This window comes from Hemiscyllium ocellatum, chromosome 23 (genome assembly GCF_020745735.1).
Source record: "Hemiscyllium ocellatum isolate sHemOce1 chromosome 23, sHemOce1.pat.X.cur, whole genome shotgun sequence".
NCBI classification, from domain to species: Eukaryota; Metazoa; Chordata; class Chondrichthyes; order Orectolobiformes; family Hemiscylliidae; genus Hemiscyllium; species Hemiscyllium ocellatum.
This window is the reverse complement of record NC_083423.1, coordinates 47892785-47918691: the sequence shown is the minus strand read 5'-3', so window position 1 is coordinate 47918691 and position 25907 is coordinate 47892785.

Below are 25907 nucleotides of genomic sequence, written 5' to 3'. Positions count from 1 at the left end.
TGATTAGATTAGATTTAGATTAGATTAGATTTACAGTGTGGAAACAGGCCCTTCGGCCCAACAAGTCCACACCGACCCGCCGAAGCGCAACCCACCCATACCCCTACATTTACCCCTTACCTAACACTATGGGCAATTTAGCATGGCCAATTCACCTGACCCGCACATCTTTGGACTGTGGGAGGAAACCGGAGCACCCGGAGGAAACCCACGCTGACACGGGGAGAACGTGCAAACTCCACACAGTCAGTTGCCTGAGTCGGGAATTGAACCCGGGTCTCAGGCGCTGTGAGGCAGCAGTGCTAACCACTGTGCCACCGTGCCGTTCCATCATGTTTCACAGTGAGATTACATCAGGTTGCATGGTGAAGTTCCATCATGTTTCACAGTGAGATTCCGTCATGGTTCACGGTGAGATTTCATCATGGTCCATGGTGATGTTCAATCATGTTTCACAGTGCGATTGCATCATGTTTCACAGTGTGATTCCATCATGTTTCACAGGGAGATTCCACCATGTTTCACAGTGAAACGCCTCATGTTTCACTGTGAGTTTCCATCATGTTTCACTGTGAGATTCCGTCATGTTTCAGAGCGGAAATCCATCATGGTTCATGGTGAGACTTCATCATGTTTCACAGTGATATTTCATCATGTTTCAATGGGAGATTCCATCATCTTTCACAGTGAAATTCCATCATGGTTCATGGTGAGATTCCATCATGTTTCACAGTGAGATTTCATTATGTTTCACAGTGAGATTCCATCAGGTTTCACTGTGAGATTCCATCATGGTTCACGGTGACATTTCATCATGCTTCACGGTGATGTTCCATCATGTTTCACAGTGAGATTGCTGCATGTTTCACAGTCAGATTCCATCATTTTCTCAGTGAGATTCCATCATGTTTCGCAGTGAAACTCCATCATTTTTCTCAGTGAGATTCCATCAAGTTTCACAGTGAAACTCCATCATGTTTCACATTGAGAATCCATCATGTTTCGCAGTGATATTCCATCATGTTTCAAGTTGAGGTTCCATCAGGTTTCACAGTGAGCTTCCATCATGTTTCAAGGTGAGATTCCATCATGTTTCACAGTGAGATTCTATCATGTTCACTGTGAGATTCCATTAGGTTTCACAGTGAGATTCCATTATGTTTCACAGTGAGATTCCATCATGGTGCACGGTGAGATTACATCATGTTTCAGAGTGAGATTCCGCCATGTTTGTCGGTGAGATTTCATCACGTTTCACAGTGAGATTCCGTCATGTTTCACAGTGAGATTCCATCATGTTTTACAGTGAGATTCCATCATGCTTCACAGTGAGTTTCCATCATGTTTCATGGTGAGATTCCAACATGTTTCACATTGAGATACCATCATATTTCACAGTGAGATTCCATCATGTTTCACTGTGAGATTCCATCATGTTATAAGTTGAGATTCCACCATGTTTCACATTGAGATACCATCATATTTCACAGTGAAACTCCATCATGTTTCACAGTGAGATTCCATCATGTTTCGCAGTGAGATTCCATCATGTTATAAGTTGAGATTCCATCAGGTTTCACAGTGAGATTCCATCATGTTTCTCAGTGAGATTCCATCATGTTTCACAGTGATATTCTGTCATGTTCACTGTGAGATTCCATCAGGTTTCACAGTGAGATTCCATCATGTTTCACAGTGAGATTCCATCATGTTTTGCAGTGAGATTCCATCATGTTTCACGGTGATGTTGCAACATGTTTCAGAGCGGGATTCCATCACGGTTCATGGTGAGACTTCATCATGTTTCCCCGTGATGTCCCATCATGTATCAAGGTGAGATTCCATCAGGTTTCACAGTGGGTTTCGGTCATGTTTCACAGTAAGATTCCATCATGCTCCATGGTGAGATTCCATCATGTTTCTCAGTGAGATTCCATAAGGTTTCATGGTGAGATTCCATAATGTTCACTGTGAGATTACATCAGGTTGCATGGTGAGATTCAATCATGGTTCACGGTGAGTTCCATCATGTTTCACAGTTAGATTCCATAATGTTTAACTGTGATTAGATTAGATTTAGATTAGATTAGATTTACAGTGTGGAAACAGGCCCTTCGGCCCAACAAGTCCACACCGACCCGCCGAAGCGCAACCCACCCATACCCCTACATTTACCCCTTACCTAACACTATGGGCAATTTAGCATGGCCAATTCACCTGACCCGCATATCTTTGGACTGTGGGAGGAAACCGGAGCACCCGGAGGAAACCCACGCTGACACGGGGAGAACGTGCAAACTCCACACAGTCAGTTGCCTGAGTCGGGAATTGAACCCGGGTCTCAGGCGCTGTGAGGCAGCAGTGCTAACCACTGTGCCACCGTGCCGTTCCATCATGTTTCACAGTGAGATTACATCAGGTTGCATGGTGCAGTTCCATCATGTTTCACAGTGAGATTCCGTCATGGTTCACGGTGAGATTTCATCATGGTCCATGGTGATGTTCAATCATGTTTCACAGTGCGATTGCATCATGTTTCACAGTGTGATTCCATCATGTTTCACAGTGAGATTCCACCATGTTTCACAGTGAAACGCCTCATGTTTCACTGTGAGTTTCCATCATGTTTCACCGTGAGATTCCGTCATGTTTCAGAGCGGAAATCCATCATGGTTCATGGTGAGACTTCATCATGTTTCACAGTGATATTTCATCATGTTTCAATGGGAGATTCCATCATCTTTCACAGTGAAATTCCATCATGGTTCATGGTGAGATTCCATCATGTTTCACAGTGAGATTTCATTATGTTTCACAGTGAGATTCCATCAGGTTTCACTGTGAGATTCCATCATGGTTCACGGCGACATTTCATCATGCTTCACGGTGATGTTCCATCATGTTTCACAGTGAGATTGCTGCATGTTTCACAGTGAGATTGCATCATTTTCTCAGTGAGATTCCATCATGTTTCGCAGTGAAACTCCATCATTTTTCTCAGTGAGATTCCATCAAGTTTCACAGTGAAACTCCATCATGTTTCACATTGAGAATCCATCATGTTTCGCAGTGATATTCCATCATGTTTCAAGTTGAGGTTCCATCAGGTTTCACAGTGAGCTTCCATCATGTTTCAAGGTGAGATTCCATCATGTTTCACAGTGAGATTCTATCATGTTCACTGTGAGATTCCATTAGGTTTCACAGTGAGATTCCATTATGTTTCACAGTGAGATTCCATCATGGTGCACGGTGAGATTACATCATGTTTCAGAGTGAGATTCCGCCATGTTTGTCGGTGAGATTTCATCACGTTTCACAGTGAGATTCCGTCATGTTTCACAGTGAGATTCCATCATGTTTTACAGTGAGATTCCATCATGCGTCACAGTGAGTTTCCATCATGTTTCATGGTGAGATTCCACCATGTTTCACATTGAGATACCATCATATTTCACAGTGAGATTCCATCATGTTTCACTGTGAGATTCCATCATGTTATAAGTTGAGATTCCACCATGTTTCACATTGAGATACCATCATATTTCACAGTGAAACTCCATCATGTTTCACAGTGAGATTCCATCATGTTTCGCAGTGATATTCCATAACGTTTCACTTTGAGATTCCATCATGTTTCACAGTGAGATTCCATCATGTTTCACAATGAGATTTCATCATGTTTCACAGTGAGATTCCATCATGTTTCTCAGTGAGATTCCATCATGTTTCACAGTGAAAATCCATCATGTTTCACAGTGAGATTCCATCATGTTTCGCAGTGATATTCCATAACGTTTCACTTTGAGATTCCATCATGTTTCACAGTGAGATTTCATTATGTTTCACGGTGAGATTCCATCAGGTTTCACTGTGAGATTCCATCATGTTTCACGGTGAGATTTCATCATGGTTCACGGTGATGTTCCATCATGTTTCACAGTGAGATTGCTGCATGTTTCACAGTCAGATTCCATCATTTTCTCAGTGAGATTCCATCATGTTTCACAGTGAAACTCCATCATTTTTCTCAGTGAGATTCCATCAATTTTCACGGTGAAACTCCATTAGGTTTCACAGTGAGAATCCATCATGTTTTGCAGTGATATTCCATCATGTTTCAAGTTGAGGTTCCATCAGGTTTCACAGTGAGATTCCATCATGTTTCAAGGTGAGATTCCATCATGTTTCACAGTGAGATTCTATCATGTTCACTGTGAGATTCCATCATGGTCCACGGTGATGTTCCATCATGTTTCACAGTGATATTCCATCATGTTTCACAGTGAGATTTCATCATGTTTCACTGTGAGATTCCATCATGTGTCACTGTGAGCTTCCATTATGTTTCAAGGTGAGATTCCATGAAGTTTCACAGTGAGATTCCATTATAATCCACAATGGGATTTCATCATGTTTCACTGTGAGATTCCATCATGTGTCACGGTGATGTTCCATCATATTTCACAGTGAGATTTCATTATGTTTCACAGTGAGATTCCATCATGTTTCAGAGTGAGATTCCGTCATGCTTCACGGTGAGATTTCATCACGTTCCATAGTGAGACTCCATCATGTTTCACAATGCGATTCCATCATGTTTCACGGTGATGTTCCATCATGTTACCCTGTGAGATTCCATCATGTTTCACGGTGAGATTCCATCGTGGTCCACGGTGATGTTCCATCATGTTTCACAGTGATATTCCATGAAGTTTCACACTGAGATTTCATCATGTTTCACTGTGAGATTCCATTATGTTTCACGGTGAGATTCCATTATAATCCACAATGGGATTTCATCATGTTTCACTGTGAGATTCCATCATGTTTCACGGTGATGTTCCATCATATTTCACAGTGAGATTCCATCAGGTTTCACAGTGAGATTCCATCATGTTTCACAGTGAGATTCCATCATGTTTTGCAGTGAGATTCCATCATGTTTCATGGTGATGTTGCATCATGTTTCAGAGCGGGATTCCATCATGGTTCATGGTGAGACTTCATCATGTTTCACCGTGATGTCCCATCATGTATCAAGGTGAGATTCCATCAGGTTTCACAGTGGGTTTCGGTCATGTTTCACAGTAAGATTCCATCATGCTCCATGGTGAGATTCCATCATGTTTCTCAGTGAGATTCCATAAGGTTTCATGGTGAGATTCCATAATGTTCACTGTGAGATTACATCAGGTTGCATGGTGAGATTCAATCATGGTTCACGGTGAGTTCCATCATGTTTCACAGTTAGATTCCATAATGTTTAACTGTGATTAGATTAGATTTAGATTAGATTAGATTTACAGTGTGGAAACAGGCCCTTCGGCCCAACAAGTCCACACCGACCCGCCGAAGCGCAACCCACCCATACCCCTACATTTACCCCTTACCTAACACTATGGGCAATTTAGCATGGCCAATTCACCTGACCCGCACATCTTTGGACTGTGGGAGGAAACCGGAGCACCCGGAGGAAACCCACGCTGACACGGGGAGAACGTGCAAACTCCACACAGTCAGTTGCCTGAGTCGGGAATTGAACCCGGGTCTCAGGCGCTGTGAGGCAGCAGTGCTAACCACTGTGCCACCGTGCCGTTCCATCATGTTTCACAGTGAGATTACATCAGGTTGCATGGTGAAGTTCCATCATGTTTCACAGTGAGATTCCGTCATGGTTCACGGTGAGATTTCATCATGGTCCATGGTGATGTTCAATCATGTTTCACAGTGCGATTGCATCATGTTTCACAGTGTGATTCCATCATGTTTCACAGGGAGATTCCACCATGTTTCACAGTGAAACGCCTCATGTTTCACTGTGAGTTTCCATCATGTTTCACTGTGAGATTCCGTCATGTTTCAGAGCGGAAATCCATCATGGTTCATGGTGAGACTTCATCATGTTTCACAGTGATATTTCATCATGTTTCAATGGGAGATTCCATCATCTTTCACAGTGAAATTCCATCATGGTTCATGGTGAGATTCCATCATGTTTCACAGTGAGATTTCATTATGTTTCACAGTGAGATTCCATCAGGTTTCACTGTGAGATTCCATCATGGTTCACGGTGACATTTCATCATGCTTCACGGTGATGTTCCATCATGTTTCACAGTGAGATTGCTGCATGTTTCACAGTCAGATTCCATCATTTTCTCAGTGAGATTCCATCATGTTTCGCAGTGAAACTCCATCATTTTTCTCAGTGAGATTCCATCAAGTTTCACAGTGAAACTCCATCATGTTTCACATTGAGAATCCATCATGTTTCGCAGTGATATTCCATCATGTTTCAAGTTGAGGTTCCATCAGGTTTCACAGTGAGCTTCCATCATGTTTCAAGGTGAGATTCCATCATGTTTCACAGTGATATTCTATCATGTTCACTGTGAGATTCCATTAGGTTTCACAGTGAGATTCCATTATGTTTCACAGTGAGATTCCATCATGGTGCACGGTGAGATTACATCATGTTTCAGAGTGAGATTCCGCCATGTTTGTCGGTGAGATTTCATCACGTTTCACAGTGAGATTCCGTCATGTTTCACAGTGAGATTCCATCATGTTTTACAGTGAGATTCCATCATGCTTCACAGTGAGTTTCCATCATGTTTCATGGTGAGATTCCACCATGTTTCACATTGAGATACCCTCATATTTCACAGTGAAACTCCATCATGTTTCACAGTGAGATTCCATCATGTTTCGCAGTGAGATTCCATCATGTTATAAGTTGAGATTCCATCAGGTTTCACAGTGAGATTCCATCATGTTTCTCAGTGAGATTCCATCATGTTTCACAGTGATATTCTGTCATGTTCACTGTGAGATTCCATCAGGTTTCACAGTGAGATTCCATCATGTTTCACAGTGAGATTCCATCATGTTTTGCAGTGAGATTCCATCATGTTTCACGGTGATGTTGCAACATGTTTCAGAGCGGGATTCCATCACGGTTCATGGTGAGACTTCATCATGTTTCCCCGTGATGTCCCATCATGTATCAAGGTGAGATTCCATCAGGTTTCACAGTGGGTTTCGGTCATGTTTCACAGTAAGATTCCATCATGCTCCATGGTGAGATTCCATCATGTTTCTCAGTGAGATTCCATAAGGTTTCATGGTGAGATTCCATAATGTTCACTGTGAGATTACATCAGGTTGCATGGTGAGATTCAATCATGGTTCACGGTGAGTTCCATCATGTTTCACAGTTAGATTCCATAATGTTTAACTGTGATTAGATTAGATTTAGATTAGATTAGATTTACAGTGTGGAAACAGGCCCTTCGGCCCAACAAGTCCACACCGACCCGCCGAAGCGCAACCCACCCATACCCCTACATTTACCCCTTACCTAACACTATGGGCAATTTAGCATGGCCAATTCACCTGACCCGCATATCTTTGGACTGTGGGAGGAAACCGGAGCACCCGGAGGAAACCCACGCTGACACGGGGAGAACGTGCAAACTCCACACAGTCAGTTGCCTGAGTCGGGAATTGAACCCGGGTCTCAGGCGCTGTGAGGCAGCAGTGCTAACCACTGTGCCACCGTGCCGTTCCATCATGTTTCACAGTGAGATTACATCAGGTTGCATGGTGCAGTTCCATCATGTTTCACAGTGAGATTCCGTCATGGTTCACGGTGAGATTTCATCATGGTCCATGGTGATGTTCAATCATGTTTCACAGTGCGATTGCATCATGTTTCACAGTGTGATTCCATCATGTTTCACAGTGAGATTCCACCATGTTTCACAGTGAAACGCCTCATGTTTCACTGTGAGTTTCCATCATGTTTCACCGTGAGATTCCGTCATGTTTCAGAGCGGAAATCCATCATGGTTCATGGTGAGACTTCATCATGTTTCACAGTGATATTTCATCATGTTTCAATGGGAGATTCCATCATCTTTCACAGTGAAATTCCATCATGGTTCATGGTGAGATTCCATCATGTTTCACAGTGAGATTTCATTATGTTTCACAGTGAGATTCCATCAGGTTTCACTGTGAGATTCCATCATGGTTCACGGCGACATTTCATCATGCTTCACGGTGATGTTCCATCATGTTTCACAGTGAGATTGCTGCATGTTTCACAGTGAGATTGCATCATTTTCTCAGTGAGATTCCATCATGTTTCGCAGTGAAACTCCATCATTTTTCTCAGTGAGATTCCATCAAGTTTCACAGTGAAACTCCATCATGTTTCACATTGAGAATCCATCATGTTTCGCAGTGATATTCCATCATGTTTCAAGTTGAGGTTCCATCAGGTTTCACAGTGAGCTTCCATCATGTTTCAAGGTGAGATTCCATCATGTTTCACAGTGAGATTCTATCATGTTCACTGTGAGATTCCATTAGGTTTCACAGTGAGATTCCATTATGTTTCACAGTGAGATTCCATCATGGTGCACGGTGAGATTACATCATGTTTCAGAGTGAGATTCCGCCATGTTTGTCGGTGAGATTTCATCACGTTTCACAGTGAGATTCCGTCATGTTTCACAGTGAGATTCCATCATGTTTTACAGTGAGATTCCATCATGCGTCACAGTGAGTTTCCATCATGTTTCATGGTGAGATTCCACCATGTTTCACATTGAGATACCATCATATTTCACAGTGAGATTCCATCATGTTTCACTGTGAGATTCCATCATGTTATAAGTTGAGATTCCACCATGTTTCACATTGAGATACCATCATATTTCACAGTGAAACTCCATCATGTTTCACAGTGAGATTCCATCATGTTTCGCAGTGATATTCCATAACGTTTCACTTTGAGATTCCATCATGTTTCACAGTGAGATTCCATCATGTTTCACAATGAGATTTCATCATGTTTCACAGTGAGATTCCATCATGTTTCTCAGTGAGATTCCATCATGTTTCACAGTGAAAATCCATCATGTTTCACAGTGAGATTCCATCATGTTTCGCAGTGATATTCCATAACGTTTCACTTTGAGATTCCATCATGTTTCACAGTGAGATTTCATTATGTTTCACAGTGAGATTCCATCAGGTTTCACTGTGAGATTCCATCATGTTTCACGGTGAGATTTCATCATGGTTCACGGTGATGTTCCATCATGTTTCACAGTGAGATTGCTGCATGTTTCACAGTCAGATTCCATCATTTTCTCAGTGAGATTCCATCATGTTTCACAGTGAAACTCCATCATTTTTCTCAGTGAGATTCCATCAATTTTCACGGTGAAACTCCATTAGGTTTCACAGTGAGAATCCATCATGTTTTGCAGTGATATTCCATCATGTTTCAAGTTGAGGTTCCATCAGGTTTCACAGTGAGATTCCATCATGTTTCAAGGTGAGATTCCATCATGTTTCACAGTGAGATTCTATCATGTTCACTGTGAGATTCCATCATGGTCCACGGTGATGTTCCATCATGTTTCACAGTGATATTCCATCATGTTTCACAGTGAGATTTCATCATGTTTCACTGTGAGATTCCATCATGTGTCACTGTGAGCTTCCATTATGTTTCAAGGTGAGATTCCATGAAGTTTCACAGTGAGATTCCATTATAATCCACAATGGGATTTCATCATGTTTCACTGTGAGATTCCATCATGTGTCACGGTGATGTTCCATCATATTTCACAGTGAGATTTCATTATGTTTCACAGTGAGATTCCATCATGTTTCAGAGTGAGATTCCGTCATGCTTCACGGTGAGATTTCATCACGTTCCATAGTGAGACTCCATCATGTTTCACAATGCGATTCCATCATGTTTCACGGTGATGTTCCATCATGTTACCCTGTGAGATTCCATCATGTTTCACGGTGAGATTCCATCGTGGTCCACGGTGATGTTCCATCATGTTTCACAGTGATATTCCATGAAGTTTCACACTGAGATTTCATCATGTTTCACTGTGAGATTCCATTATGTTTCACGGTGAGATTCCATGAAGTTTCACAGTGAGATTCCATTATAATCCACAATGGGATTTCATCATGTTTCACTGTGAGATTCCATCATGTTTCACGGTGATGTTCCATCATATTTCACAGTGAGATTCCATCAGGTTTCACAGTGAGATTCCATCATGTTTCACAGTGAGATTCCATCATGTTTTGCAGTGAGATTCCATCATGTTTCATGGTGATGTTGCATCATGTTTCAGAGCGGGATTCCATCATGGTTCATGGTGAGACTTCATCATGTTTCCCCGTGATGTCCCATCATGTATCAAGGTGAGATTCCATCAGGTTTCACAGTGGGTTTCGGTCATGTTTCACAGTAAGATTCCATCATGCTCCATGGTGAGATTCCATCATGTTTCTCAGTGAGATTCCATAAGGTTTCATGGTGAGATTCCATAATGTTCACTGTGAGATTACATCAGGTTGCATGGTGAGATTCAATCATGGTTCACGGTGAGTTCCATCATGTTTCACAGTTAGATTCCATAATGTTTAACTGTGATTAGATTAGATTTAGATTAGATTAGATTTACAGTGTGGAAACAGGCCCTTCGGCCCAACAAGTCCACACCGACCCGCCGAAGCGCAACCCACCCATACCCCTACATTTACCCCTTACCTAACACTATGGGCAATTTAGCATGGCCAATTCACCTGACCCGCACATCTTTGGACTGTGGGAGGAAACCGGAGCACCCGGAGGAAACCCACGCTGACACGGGGAGAACGTGCAAACTCCACACAGTCAGTTGCCTGAGTCGGGAATTGAACCCGGGTCTCAGGCGCTGTGAGGCAGCAGTGCTAACCACTGTGCCACCGTGCCGTTCCATCATGTTTCACAGTGAGATTACATCAGGTTGCATGGTGAAGTTCCATCATGTTTCACAGTGAGATTCCGTCATGGTTCACGGTGAGATTTCATCATGGTCCATGGTGATGTTCAATCATGTTTCACAGTGCGATTGCATCATGTTTCACAGTGTGATTCCATCATGTTTCACAGGGAGATTCCACCATGTTTCACAGTGAAACGCCTCATGTTTCACTGTGAGTTTCCATCATGTTTCACTGTGAGATTCCGTCATGTTTCAGAGCGGAAATCCATCATGGTTCATGGTGAGACTTCATCATGTTTCACAGTGATATTTCATCATGTTTCAATGGGAGATTCCATCATCTTTCACAGTGAAATTCCATCATGGTTCATGGTGAGATTCCATCATGTTTCACAGTGAGATTTCATTATGTTTCACAGTGAGATTCCATCAGGTTTCACTGTGAGATTCCATCATGGTTCACGGTGACATTTCATCATGCTTCACGGTGATGTTCCATCATGTTTCACAGTGAGATTGCTGCATGTTTCACAGTCAGATTCCATCATTTTCTCAGTGAGATTCCATCATGTTTCGCAGTGAAACTCCATCATTTTTCTCAGTGAGATTCCATCAAGTTTCACAGTGAAACTCCATCATGTTTCACATTGAGAATCCATCATGTTTCGCAGTGATATTCCATCATGTTTCAAGTTGAGGTTCCATCAGGTTTCACAGTGAGCTTCCATCATGTTTCAAGGTGAGATTCCATCATGTTTCACAGTGATATTCTATCATGTTCACTGTGAGATTCCATTAGGTTTCACAGTGAGATTCCATTATGTTTCACAGTGAGATTCCATCATGGTGCACGGTGAGATTACATCATGTTTCAGAGTGAGATTCCGCCATGTTTGTCGGTGAGATTTCATCACGTTTCACAGTGAGATTCCGTCATGTTTCACAGTGAGATTCCATCATGTTTTACAGTGAGATTCCATCATGCTTCACAGTGAGTTTCCATCATGTTTCATGGTGAGATTCCACCATGTTTCACATTGAGATACCCTCATATTTCACAGTGAAACTCCATCATGTTTCACAGTGAGATTCCATCATGTTTCGCAGTGAGATTCCATCATGTTATAAGTTGAGATTCCATCAGGTTTCACAGTGAGATTCCATCATGTTTCTCAGTGAGATTCCATCATGTTTCACAGTGATATTCTGTCATGTTCACTGTGAGATTCCATCAGGTTTCACAGTGAGATTCCATCATGTTTCACAGTGAGATTCCATCATGTTTTGCAGTGAGATTCCATCATGTTTCACGGTGATGTTGCAACATGTTTCAGAGCGGGATTCCATCACGGTTCATGGTGAGACTTCATCATGTTTCACCGTGATGTCCCATCATGTATCAAGGTGAGATTCCATCAGGTTTCACAGTGGGTTTCGGTCATGTTTCACAGTAAGATTCCATCATGCTCCATGGTGAGATTCCATCATGTTTCTCAGTGAGATTCCATAAGGTTTCATGGTGAGATTCCATAATGTTCACTGTGAGATTACTTCAGCTTGCATGGTGAGATTCAATCATGGTTCACGGTGAGTTCCATCATGTTTCACAGTTAGATTCCATAATGTTTAACTGTGATGTTCCATCATGTTTCACTGTGAGATTACATCAGGTTGCACGGTGAAGTTCCATCATGTTTCACAGTGATATTCCGTCATGGTTCACTGTGAGATTTCATCATGGTCCATGGTGATGTTCAATCATGTTGCACAGTGCGATTGCATCATATTTCACAGTGTGATTCCATCATGTTTCACAGGGAGATTCCACCATGTTTCACAGTGAAACGCCTCATGTTTCACTGTGAGTTTCCATCATGTTTCACCGTGAGATTCCGTCATGTTTCAGAGCGGAAATCCATCATGGTTCATGGTGAGACTTCATCATGTTTCACAGTGATATTTCATCATGTTTCAATGGGAGATTCCATCATCTTTCACAGTGAAATTCCATCATGGTTCATGGTGAGATTCCATCATGTTTCACAGTGAGATTTCATTATGTTTCACAGTGAGATTCCATCAGGTTTCACTGTGAGATTCCATCATGGTTCACGGTGACATTTCATCATGCTTCACGGTGATGTTCCATCATGTTTCACAGTGAGATTGCTGCATGTTTCACAGTCAGATTCCATCATTTTCTCAGTGAGATTCCATCATGTTTCGCAGTGAAACTCCATCATTTTTCTCAGTGAGATTCCATCAAGTTTCACAGTGAAACTCCATCATGTTTCACATTGAGAATCCATCATGTTTCGCAGTGATATTCCATCATGTTTCAAGTTGAGGTTCCATCAGGTTTCACAGTGAGCTTCCATCATGTTTCAAGGTGAGATTCCATCATGTTTCACAGTGAGATTCTATCATGTTCACTGTGAGATTCCATTAGGTTTCACAGTGAGATTCCATTATGTTTCACAGTGAGATTCCATCATGGTGCACGGTGAGATTACATCATGTTTCAGAGTGAGATTCCGCCATGTTTGTCGGTGAGATTTCATCACGTTTCACAGTGAGATTCCGTCATGTTTCACAGTGAGATTCCATCATGTTTTACAGTGAGATTCCATCATGCTTCACAGTGAGTTTCCATCATGTTTCATGGTGAGATTCCACCATGTTTCACATTGAGATACCATCATATTTCACAGTGAGATTCCATCATGTTATAAGTTGAGATTCCACCATGTTTCACATTGAGATACCATCATATTTCACAGTGAAACTCCATCATGTTTCACAGTGAGATTCCATCATGTTTCGCAGTGAGATTCCATCATGTTATAAGTTGAGATTCCATCAGGTTTCACAGTGAGATTCCATCATGTTTCTCAGTGAGATTCCATCATGTTTCACAGTGATATTCTGTCATGTTCACTGTGAGTTTCCATCATGTTTCACCGTGAGATTCCGTCATGTTTCAGAGCGGAAATCCATCATGGTTCATGGTGAGACTTCATCATGTTTCACAGTGATATTTCATCATGTTTCAATGGGAGATTCCATCATCTTTCACAGTGAGATTCCATCATGGTTCATGGTGAGATTTCATCATGTTTCACTGTGAGATTCCATCAGGTTTCACAGTTAGATTCCATCATGGTTCACGGTGACATTTCATCATGCTTCACGGTGATGTTCCATCATGTTTCAGAGTGAGATTCCGCCATGTTTGTCGGTGAGATTTCATCACATTTCACAGTGAAATTCCATAATGATTAACTGTGAGATTCCATCATGTTTCAAGATGAGATTCCATCATCATTCACAGTGAGATTCCATCATGGTTCATGGTGAGATTCCATCATGTTTCACAGTGAGATTTCATTATGTTTCACCGTGAGATTCCATCATGTTTCAGAGTGAGATTCCGTCATCCTTCACGGTGAGATTTCATCATGGTTCACGGTGATGTTCCATCATGTTTCACAGTGAGATTGCTGCATGTTTCACAGTGAGATTCCATCATTTTCTCAGTGAGATTCCGTCATGTTTCACAGTGAAACTCAATCATTTTTCTCTGTGAGATTCCATCAAGTTTCACAGTGAAACTCCATCATGCTTCACAGTAAGAAACCATCATATTTTGCAGTGATATTCCATCATGTTTCAAGTTGAGGTTCCATCAGGTTTCACAGTGAGATTCCATCATGTTTCACAGTGAGATTCCATCATGGTTCACGGTGAGATTACATCATGTTTCAGAGTGAGATTACGTCATGGTTGTCGGTGAGATTTCATCACGTTTCACAGTGAGATTCCATCATGTGTCACAGTGAGATTCCATCATGTTTCAGAGTGAGATTCCATCATGCTTCACTATGACATTCCATCATGTTTCACATTGAGATTCCATCATGTTTCATGGAGAGATTCCATCATGTTTCACAGTGAGATTCCATCATGCTTCACTGTGACATTCCATCATGTTTCACATTGAGATTCCATCATGTTTCACAGTAAGATTCCATCATGTTTCACGGTGGTATTCCATCATGTTTCATGGAGAGATTCCATCATGATTCACAGTAAGATTCCATCATGTTTCACGGTGATATTCCATCATGTTTCAGAGTGAAATTCAATCATGATCCACAGTGAGATTTCATCATGTTTCACGGTGATATTCCATCATTTTTTGCTGTGAGAATCCATCATATTTCACTGTGATATTCCATCATGTTTCACTGTGAGATTCCATCATGTTTCACGGTGAAGTTCCATCATGTTTCACAGTGAAAATCCATCATGTTTCACAGTGAGATTCCATCATGTAACACAGTGAGATTCTGTCATGGTTCACGATGATGTTCCATCATGTTTGACAGTGAGATTGCTGCATGTTTCAGAGTGAGATTCCATCATTTTCTCAGTGAGATTCCATCATGTTTCACAGTGAAACTCCATCATTTTTCTCAGTGAGATTCCATCAAGTTTCACAGTGAAACTCCATCATGTTTCACAGTGAGATTCCATCAGGTTTCACAGTGAGATTCCATCATGTTTCAAAGTGAGATTCCATCATGTTTCACTGTGAGATTCTATCATGTTCGCTGTGAGATTCCATCAGGTTTCACAGTGAAATTCCATTATGTTTCACACTGAGATTCCATCATGGTTCACGGTGAGATTACATCATGTTTCAAGTTGAGATTCCATCAGGTTTCACAGTGAGATTACATCATGTTTCAAAGTGAGATTCCGTCAAGGTTGTCAGTGAGATTTCATCACGTTCCATAGTGAGACTCCATCATATTTCACAATGCGATTCCATCATGTTTCACGGTGATGTTCCATCATGTTACCCAGTGAGATTCCATCATGTTTCACGGTGAGATTCCATCGTGGTCCACGGTGATGTTCCATCATGTTTCACAGTGATATTCCATGAAGTTTCACAGTGAGATTTCCTCATGTTTCACTGTGAGATTCCATTATGTTTCACGGTGAGATTCCATGAAGTTTCACAGTGAGATTCCATTATAATCCACAATGGGAATTCATCATGTTTCACTTTGAGATTCCATCATGTTTCACGGTGATTTTCTGTCATGTTTCACAGTGAGATTCCATCATGTTTCACTGTGATATTCCATCATGTTTCGCCGTGTGATTCCATCATATTTCACAGTGATATTCCATCATGTTACACAGTGAGATTCCATCATGTTTCAGAGTGAGATTCCGTCATGGTTCATGGTGAGATTTCATCATGGTTCACAGTGAAGTTCCATCATGTTTCACAGTGATATTGCTGCATGTTTCACCGTGAGATTTCATCATTTTCTCAGTTAGATTCCATCATGTTTCACAGTGAGACTCCATCATGTTTCGCAGGAATATTCCATCACGTTTCAAGTTGAGATTCCATCAGGTTTCACAGTGAGATTCCATCATGTTTCACAATGAGATTTCATCATGTTTCACAGTGAGATTCCATCATGTTTCTCAGTGAGATTCCATCATGTTTCACAGTGAAAATCCATCATGTTTCACAGTGAGATTCCATCATGTTTCGCAGTGATATTCCATAACGTTTCACTTTGAGATTCCATCATGTTTCACAGTGAGATTTCATTATGTTTCACAGTGAGATTCCATCAGGTTTCACTGTGAGATTCCATCATGTTTCACGGTGAGATTTCATCATGGTTCACGGTGATGTTCCATCATGTTTCACAGTGAGATTGCTGCATGTTTCACAGTCAGATTCCATCATTTTCTCAGTGAGATTCCATCATGTTTCATAGTGAAACTCCATCATTTTTCTCAGTGAGATTCCATCAATTTTCACGGTGAAACTCCATTAGGTTTCACAGTGAGAATCCTTCATGTTTTGCAGTGATATTCCATCATGTTTCAAGGTGAGATTCCATCATGTTTCACAGTGAGATTCTATCATGTTCACTGTGAAATTCCATCATGGTCCACGGTGATGTTCCATCATGTTTCACAGTGAGATTTCATCATGTTTCACTGTGAGATTCCATCATGTTTCACTGTGAGATTTCATCATGGTTCACGGTGATGTTCCATCATGTTTCACAGTGAGATTGCTGCATGTTTCACAGTCAGATTCCATCATTTTCTCAGTGAGATTCCATCATGTTTCACAGTGAAACTCCATCATTTTTCTCAGTGAGATTCCATCAAGTTTCACAGTGAAACTCCATCATGTTTTACAGTGAGATTCCATCAGGTTTCACAGTGATATTCCACCATGTTTCATGTTGAGATTCCATCAGGTTTCACAGTGAGATTCCATCATGTTTCAAAGTGAGATTCCATCATGTTTCACTGTGAGATTCTATCATGTTCGCTGTGAGATTCCATCCGGTTTCACAGTGAAATTCCATTATGTTTCACACTGAGATTCCATCTTGGTTCACGGTGAGATTACATCATGTTTCAAGTTGAGATTCCATCAGGTTTCACAGTGAGATTACATCATGTTTCAAAGTGAGATTCCGTCAAGGTTGTCAGTGAGATTTCATCACGTTCCATAGTGAGACTCCATCATGTTTCACAATGCGATTCCATCATGTTTCACGGTGATGTTCCATCATGTTACCCAGTGAGATTCCATCATGTTTCAAGGTGAGATTCCATCGTGGTCCACGGTGATGTTCCATCATGTTTCACAGTGATATTCCATGAAGTTTCACAGTGAGATTCCATTATAATCCACAATGGGATTTCATCATGTTTCACTGTGAGATTCCATCATGTTTCAAGGTGAGATTCCATCATGTTTCAAGGTGAGATTCCATCATGTTTCACAGTGAGATTCTCTCATGTTCACTGTGAGATTCCATCATGGTCCACGGTGATGTTCCATCATGTTTCACAGTGAGATTTCATCATGTTTCACTGTGAGATTCCATCATGTGTCACTGTGAGCTTCCATTATGTTTCACGGTGAGATTCCATGAAGTTTCACAGTGAGATTCCATTATAATCCACAATGGGATTTCATCATGTTTCACTGTGAGATTCCATCATGTTTCACTGTGATGTTCCATCATATTTCACAGTGAGATTTCATTATGTTTCTCAGTGAGATTCCATCAAGTTTCATGGTGAAACTCCATTAGGTTTCACAGTGAGAATCCATCATGTTTTGCAGTGATATTCCATCATGTTTCAAGTTGAGGTTCCATTAGGTTTCACAGTGAGATTCCATCATGTTTCAAGGTGAGATTCCATCATGTTTCACAATGAGATTCCATCATGTTTCACAGTGATATTCCATGAAGTTTCACAGTGAGATTTCATCATGTTTCACTGTGAGATTCCATTATGTTTCACAGTGAGATTCCATGAAGTTTCACAGTGAGATTCCATTATAATCCACAATGGGATTTCATCATGTTTCACTGTGAGATTCCATCATGTTTCACGGTGATGTTCCATCATATTTCACAGTGAGATTCCATCAGGTTTCACAGTGAGATTCCATCATGTTTCACAGTGAGATTCCATCATGTTTTGCAGTGAGATTCCATCATGTTTCATGGTGATGTTGCATCATGTTTCAGAGCGGGATTCCATCATGGTTCATGGTGAGACTTCATCATGTTTCCCCGTGATGTCCCATCATGTATCAAGGTGAGATTCCATCAGGTTTCACAGTGGGTTTCGGTCATGTTTCACAGTAAGATTCCATCATGCTCCATGGTGAGATTCCATCATGTTTCTCAGTGAGATTCCATAAGGTTTCATGGTGAGATTCCATAATGTTCACTGTGAGATTACATCAGGTTGCATGGTGAGATTCAATCATGGTTCACGGTGAGTTCCATCATGTTTCACAGTTAGATTCCATAATGTTTAACTGTGATTAGATTAGATTTAGATTAGATTAGATTTACAGTGTGGAAACAGGCCCTTCGGCCCAACAAGTCCACACCGACCCGCCGAAGCGCAACCCACCCATACCCCTACATTTACCCCTTACCTAACACTATGGGCAATTTAGCATGGCCAATTCACCTGACCCGCACATCTTTGGACTGTGGGAGGAAACCGGAGCACCCGGAGGAAACCCACGCTGACACGGGGAGAACGTGCAAACTCCACACAGTCAGTTGCCTGAGTCGGGAATTGAACCCGGGTCTCAGGCGCTGTGAGGCAGCAGTGCTAACCACTGTGCCACCGTGCCGTTCCATCATGTTTCACAGTGAGATTACATCAGGTTGCACGGTGAAGTTCCATCATGTTTCACAGTGAGATTCCGTCATGGTTCACGGTGAGATTTCATCATGGTCCATGGTGATGTTCAATCATGTTTCACAGTGCGATTGCATCATGTTTCACAGTGTGATTCCATCATGTTTCACAGTGAGATTCCACCATGTTTCACAGTGAAACGCCTCATGTTTCACTGTGAGTTTCCATCATGTTTCACCGTGAGATTCCATCATGTTTCAGAGCGGAAATCCATCATGGTTCATGGTGAGACTTCATCATGTTTCACAGTGATATTTCATCATGTTTCAATGGGAGATTCCATCATCTTTCACAGTGAAATTCCATCATGGTTCATGGTGAGATTCCATCATGTTTCACAGTGAGATTTCATTATGTTTCACAGTGAGATTCCATCAGGTTTCACTGTGAGATTCCATCATGGTTCACGGCGACATTTCATCATGCTTCACGGTGATGTTCCATCATGTTTCACAGTGAGATTGCTGCATGTTTCACAGTGAGATTGCATCATTTTCTCAGTGAGATTCCATCATGTTTCGCAGTGAAACTCCATCATTTTTCTCAGTGAGATTCCATCAAGTTTCACAGTGAAACTCCATCATGTTTCACATTGAGAATCCATCATGTTTCGCAGTGATATTCCATCATGTTTCAAGTTGAGGTTCCATCAGGTTTCACAGTGAGCTTCCATCATGTTTCAAGGTGAGATTCCATCATGTTTCACAGTGAGATTCTATCATGTTCACTGTGAGATTCCATTAGGTTTCACAGTGAGATTCCATTATGTTTCACAGTGAGATTCCATCATGGTGCACGGTGAGATTACATCATGTTTCAGAGTGAGATTCCGCCATGTTTGTCGGTGAGATTTCATCACGTTTCACAGTGAGATTCCGTCATGTTTCACAGTGAGATTCCATCATGTTTTACAGTGAGATTCCATCATGCTTCACAGTGAGTTTCCATCATGTTTCATGGTGAGATTCCACCATGTTTCACATTGAGATACCATCATATTTCACAGTGAGATTCCATCATGTTTCACTGTGAGATTCCATCATGTTATAAGTTGAGATTCCACCATGTTTCACATTGAGATACCATCATATTTCACAGTGAAACTCCATCATGTTTCACAGTGAGATTCCATCATGTTTCGCAGTGAGATTCCATCATGTTATAAGTTGAGATTCCATCAGGTTTCACAGTGAGATTCCATCATGTTTCTCAGTGAGATTCCATCATGTTTCACAGTGATATTCTGTCATATTCACTGTGAGATTCCATCAGGTTTCACAGTGAGATTCCATCATGTTTCACAGTGAGATTCCATCATGTTTTGCAGTGAGATTCCATCATGTTTCACGGTGATGTTGCAACATGTTTCAGAGCGGGATTCCATCATGGTTCATGGTGAGACTTCATCATGTTTCACCGTGATGTCCCATCATGTATCAAGGTGAGATTCCATTAGGTTTCACAGTGGGTTTCGGTCATGTTTCACAGTAAGATTCCATCATGCTCCATGGTGAGATTCCATCATGTTTCTCAGTGAGATTCCATAAGGTTTCATGGTGAGATTCCATAATGTTCACTGTGAGATTACATCAGGTTGCATGGTGAGATTCAATCATGGTTCACGGTGAGTTCCATCATGTTTCACAGTTAGATTCCATAATGTTTAACTGTGATGTTCCATCATGTTTCACTGTGAGATTACATCAGGTTGCACGGTGAAGTTCCATCATGTTTCACAGTGAGATTCCGTCATGGTTCACGGTGAGATTTCATCATGGTCCATGGTGATGTTCAATCATGTTTCACAGTGCGATTGCATCATGTTTCACAGTGTGATTCCATCATGTTTCACAGTGAGATTCCACCATGTTTCACAGTGAAACGCCTCATGTTTCACTGTGAGTTTCCATCATGTTTCACCGTGAGATTCCGTCATGTTTCAGAGCGGAAATCCATCATGGTTCATGGTGAGACTTCATCATGTTTCACAGTGATATTTCATCATGTTTCAATGGGAGATTCCATCATCTTTCACAGTGAGATTCCATCATGGTTCATGGTGAGATTCCATCATGTTTCACAGTGAGATTTCATTATGTTTCACAGTGAGATTCCATCAGGTTTCACTGTGAGATTCCATCATGGTTCACGGTGACATTTCATCATGCTTCACGGTGATGTTCCATCATGTTTCACAGTGAGATTGCTGCATGTTTCACAGTCAGATTCCATCATTTTCTCAGTGAGATTCCATCATGTTTCGCAGTGAAACTCCATCATTTTTATCAGTGAGATTCCATCAGGTTTCACAGTGAGCTTCCATCATGTTTCAAGGTGAGATTCCATCATGTTTCACAGTGAGATTCTATCATGTTCACTGTGAGATTCCATCAGGTTTCACAGTGAGATTCCATTATGTTTCACAGTGAGATTCCATCATGGTGCACGGTGAGATTACATCATGTTTCAGAGTGAGATTCCGCCATGTTTGTCGGTGAGATTTCATCACGTTTCACAGTGAGATTCCATAATGTTTAACTGTGAGATTCCATCATGTTTCAAGATGAGATTCCATCATGTTTCACAGTAAGATTCCATCATATTTCACTGTGTGATTCCATCATGTTTCACACTGAGATTTCATCATGTTTCACAGTGAGATTCCATCATGTTTCACTGTGAGATTCCATCATGTTTCAAGATGAGATTCCATCATGTTTCACAGTGAGATTCCATCATGTTTCACAGTGAGATTTCATCATGTTTCACTGTGACATTCCATCATGTTTCACACTGAGATTTCATCATGTTTCACTGTGAGATTCCATCATGTTTCTCAGTGAGATTCCATAAGGTTTCATGGTGAGATTCCATAATGTTCACTGTGAGATTACATCAGGTTGCATGGTGAGATTCAATCATGGTTCACGGTGAGTTCCATCATGTTTCACAGTTAGATTCCATAATGTTTAACTGTGATTAGATTAGATTTAGATTAGATTAGATTTACAGTGTGGAAACAGGCCCTTCGGCCCAACAAGTCCACACCGACCCGCCGAAGCGCAACCCACCCATACCCCTACATTTACCCCTTACCTAACACTATGGGCAATTTAGCATGGCCAATTCACCTGACCCGCACATCTTTGGACTGTGGGAGGAAACCGGAGCACCCGGAGGAAACCCACGCTGACACGGGGAGAACGTGCAAACTCCACACAGTCAGTTGCCTGAGTCGGGAATTGAACCCGGGTCTCAGGCGCTGTGAGGCAGCAGTGCTAACCACTGTGCCACCGTGCCGTTCCATCATGTTTCACAGTGAGATTACATCAGGTTGCACGGTGAAGTTCCATCATGTTTCACAGTGAGATTCCGTCATGGTTCACGGTGAGATTTCATCATGGTCCATGGTGATGTTCAATCATGTTTCACAGTGCGATTGCATCATGTTTCACAGTGTGATTCCATCATGTTTCACAGTGAGATTCCACCATGTTTCACAGTGAAACGCCTCATGTTTCACTGTGAGTTTCCATCATGTTTCACCGTGAGATTCCATCATGTTTCAGAGCGGAAATCCATCATGGTTCATGGTGAGACTTCATCATGTTTCACAGTGATATTTCATCATGTTTCAATGGGAGATTCCATCATCTTTCACAGTGAAATTCCATCATGGTTCATGGTGAGATTCCATCATGTTTCACAGTGAGATTTCATTATGTTTCACAGTGAGATTCCATCAGGTTTCACTGTGAGCTTCCATCATGGTTCACGGTGACATTTCATCATGCTTCACGGTGATGTTCCATCATGTTTCACAGTGAGATTGCTGCATGTTTCACAGTGAGATTGCATCATTTTCTCAGTGAGATTCCATCATGTTTCGCAGTGAAACTCCATCATTTTTCTCAGTGAGATTCCATCAAGTTTCACAGTGAAACTCCATCATGTTTCACATTGAGAATCCATCATGTTTCGCAGTGATATTCCATCATGTTTCAAGTTGAGGTTCCATCAGGTTTCACAGTGAGCTTCCATCATGTTTCAAGGTGAGATTCCATCATGTTTCACAGTGAGATTCTATCATGTTCACTGTGAGATTCCATTAGGTTTCACAGTGAGATTCCATTATGTTTCACAGTGAGATTCCATCATGGTGCACGGTGAGATTACATCATGTTTCAGAGTGAGATTCCGCCATGTTTGTCGGTGAGATTTCATCACGTTTCACAGTGAGATTCCGTCATGTTTCACAGTGAGATTCCATCATGTTTTACAGTGAGATTCCATCATGCTTCACAGTGAGTTTCCATCATGTTTCATGGTGAGATTCCACCATGTTTCACATTGAGATACCATCATATTTCACAGTGAGATTCCATCATGTTTCACTGTGAGATTCCATCATGTTATAAGTTGAGATTCCACCATGTTTCACATTGAGATACCATCATATTTCACAGTGAAACTCCATCATGTTTCACAGTGAGATTCCATCATGTTTCGCAGTGAGATTCCATCATGTTATAAGTTGAGATTCCATCAGGTTTCACAGTGAGATTCCATCATGTTTCTCAGTGAGATTCCATCATGTTTCACAGTGATATTCTGTCATATTCACTGTGAGATTCCATCAGGTTTCACAGTGAGATTCCATCATGTTTCACAGTGAGATTCCATCATGTTTTGCAGTGAGATTCCATCATGTTTCACGGTGATGTTGCAACATGTTTCAGAGCGGGATTCCATCATGGTTCATGGTGAGACTTCATCATGTTTCACCGTGATGTCCCATCATGTATCAAGGTGAGATTCCATTAGGTTTCACAGTGGGTTTCGGTCATGTTTCACAGTAAGATTCCATCATGCTCCATGGTGAGATTCCATCATGTTTCTCAGTGAGATTCCATAAGGTTTCATGGTGAGATTCCATAATGTTCACTGTGAGATTACATCAGGTTGCATGGTGAGATTCAATCATGGTTCACGGTGAGTTCCATCATGTTTCACAGTTAGATTCCATAATGTTTAACTGTGATGTTCCATCATGTTTCACTGTGAGATTACATCAGGTTGCACGGTGAAGTTCCATCATGTTTCACAGTGAGATTCCGTCATGGTTCACGGTGAGATTTCATCATGGTCCATGGTGATGTTCAATCATGTTTCACAGTGCGATTGCATCATGTTTCACAGTGTGATTCCATCATGTTTCACAGTGAGATTCCACCATGTTTCACAGTGAAACGCCTCATGTTTCACTGTGAGTTTCCATCATGTTTCACCGTGAGATTCCGTCATGTTTCAGAGCGGAAATCCATCATGGTTCATGGTGAGACTTCATCATGTTTCACAGTGATATTTCATCATGTTTCAATGGGAGATTCCATCATCTTTCACAGTGAGATTCCATCATGGTTCATGGTGAGATTCCATCATGTTTCACAGTGAGATTTCATTATGTTTCACAGTGAGATTCCATCAGGTTTCACTGTGAGATTCCATCATGGTTCACGGTGACATTTCATCATGCTTCACGGTGATGTTCCATCATGTTTCACAGTGAGATTGCTGCATGTTTCACAGTCAGATTCCATCATTTTCTCAGTGAGATTCCATCATGTTTCGCAGTGAAACTCCATCATTTTTATCAGTGAGATTCCATCAGGTTTCACAGTGAGCTTCCATCATGTTTCAAGGTGAGATTCCATCATGTTTCACAGTGAGATTCTATCATGTTCACTGTGAGATTCCATCAGGTTTCACAGTGAGATTCCATTATGTTTCACAGTGAGATTCCATCATGGTGCACGGTGAGATTACATCATGTTTCAGAGTGAGATTCCGCCATGTTTGTCGGTGAGATTTCATCACGTTTCACAGTGAGATTCCATAATGTTTAACTGTGAGATTCCATCATGTTTCAAGATGAGATTCCATCATGTTTCACAGTAAGATTCCATCATATTTCACTGTGTGATTCCATCATGTTTCACACTGAGATTTCATCATGTTTCACAGTGAGATTCCATCATGTTTCACTGTGAGATTCCATCATGTTTCAAGATGAGATTCCATCATGTTTCACAGTGAGATTCCATCATGTTTCACAGTGAGATTTCATCATGTTTCACTGTGACATTCCATCATGTTTCACACTGAGATTTCATCATGTTTCACTGTGAGATTCCATCATGTTTCACCGTGAGATTCTGTCATGTTTCAGAGCGAGAATCCATCATAGTTCATGGTGAGACTTCATCACGTTTCACAGTGATATTCCATCATGTTTCAATGTGAGATTCCATCATCTTTCACAGTGAGATTCCATCATGGTTCATGGTGAGAATCCATCTTGTTTCACAGTGAGATTCCACCATTTTTCACTGTGCGATTCCATCATGGTTCACGGTGAGATTTCATCATGGTTCACGGTGATGTTCCATCATGTTTCACAGTGAGATTGCTGCATGTTTCACAGTGAGATTCCATCATTTTCTCAGTGAGATTCCATCATGTTTCACAGTGAAACTCCATCATTTTTCTCAGTGAGATTCCATCAAGATTCACAGTGAAACTCCATCACGTTTCACAGTGAGAATCCATCATGTTTCGCAGTGATATTCCATCATGTTTCAAGTTGAGGTTCCATCAGGTTTCACAGTGAGCTTCCATCATGTTTCAAGGTGAGATTCCATCATGTTTCACAGTGAGATTCTATCATGTTCACAGTGAGATTCCATCAGGTTTCACAGTGAGATTCCATCATGGTTCACGGTGAGATTCCATCATGTTTCAGAG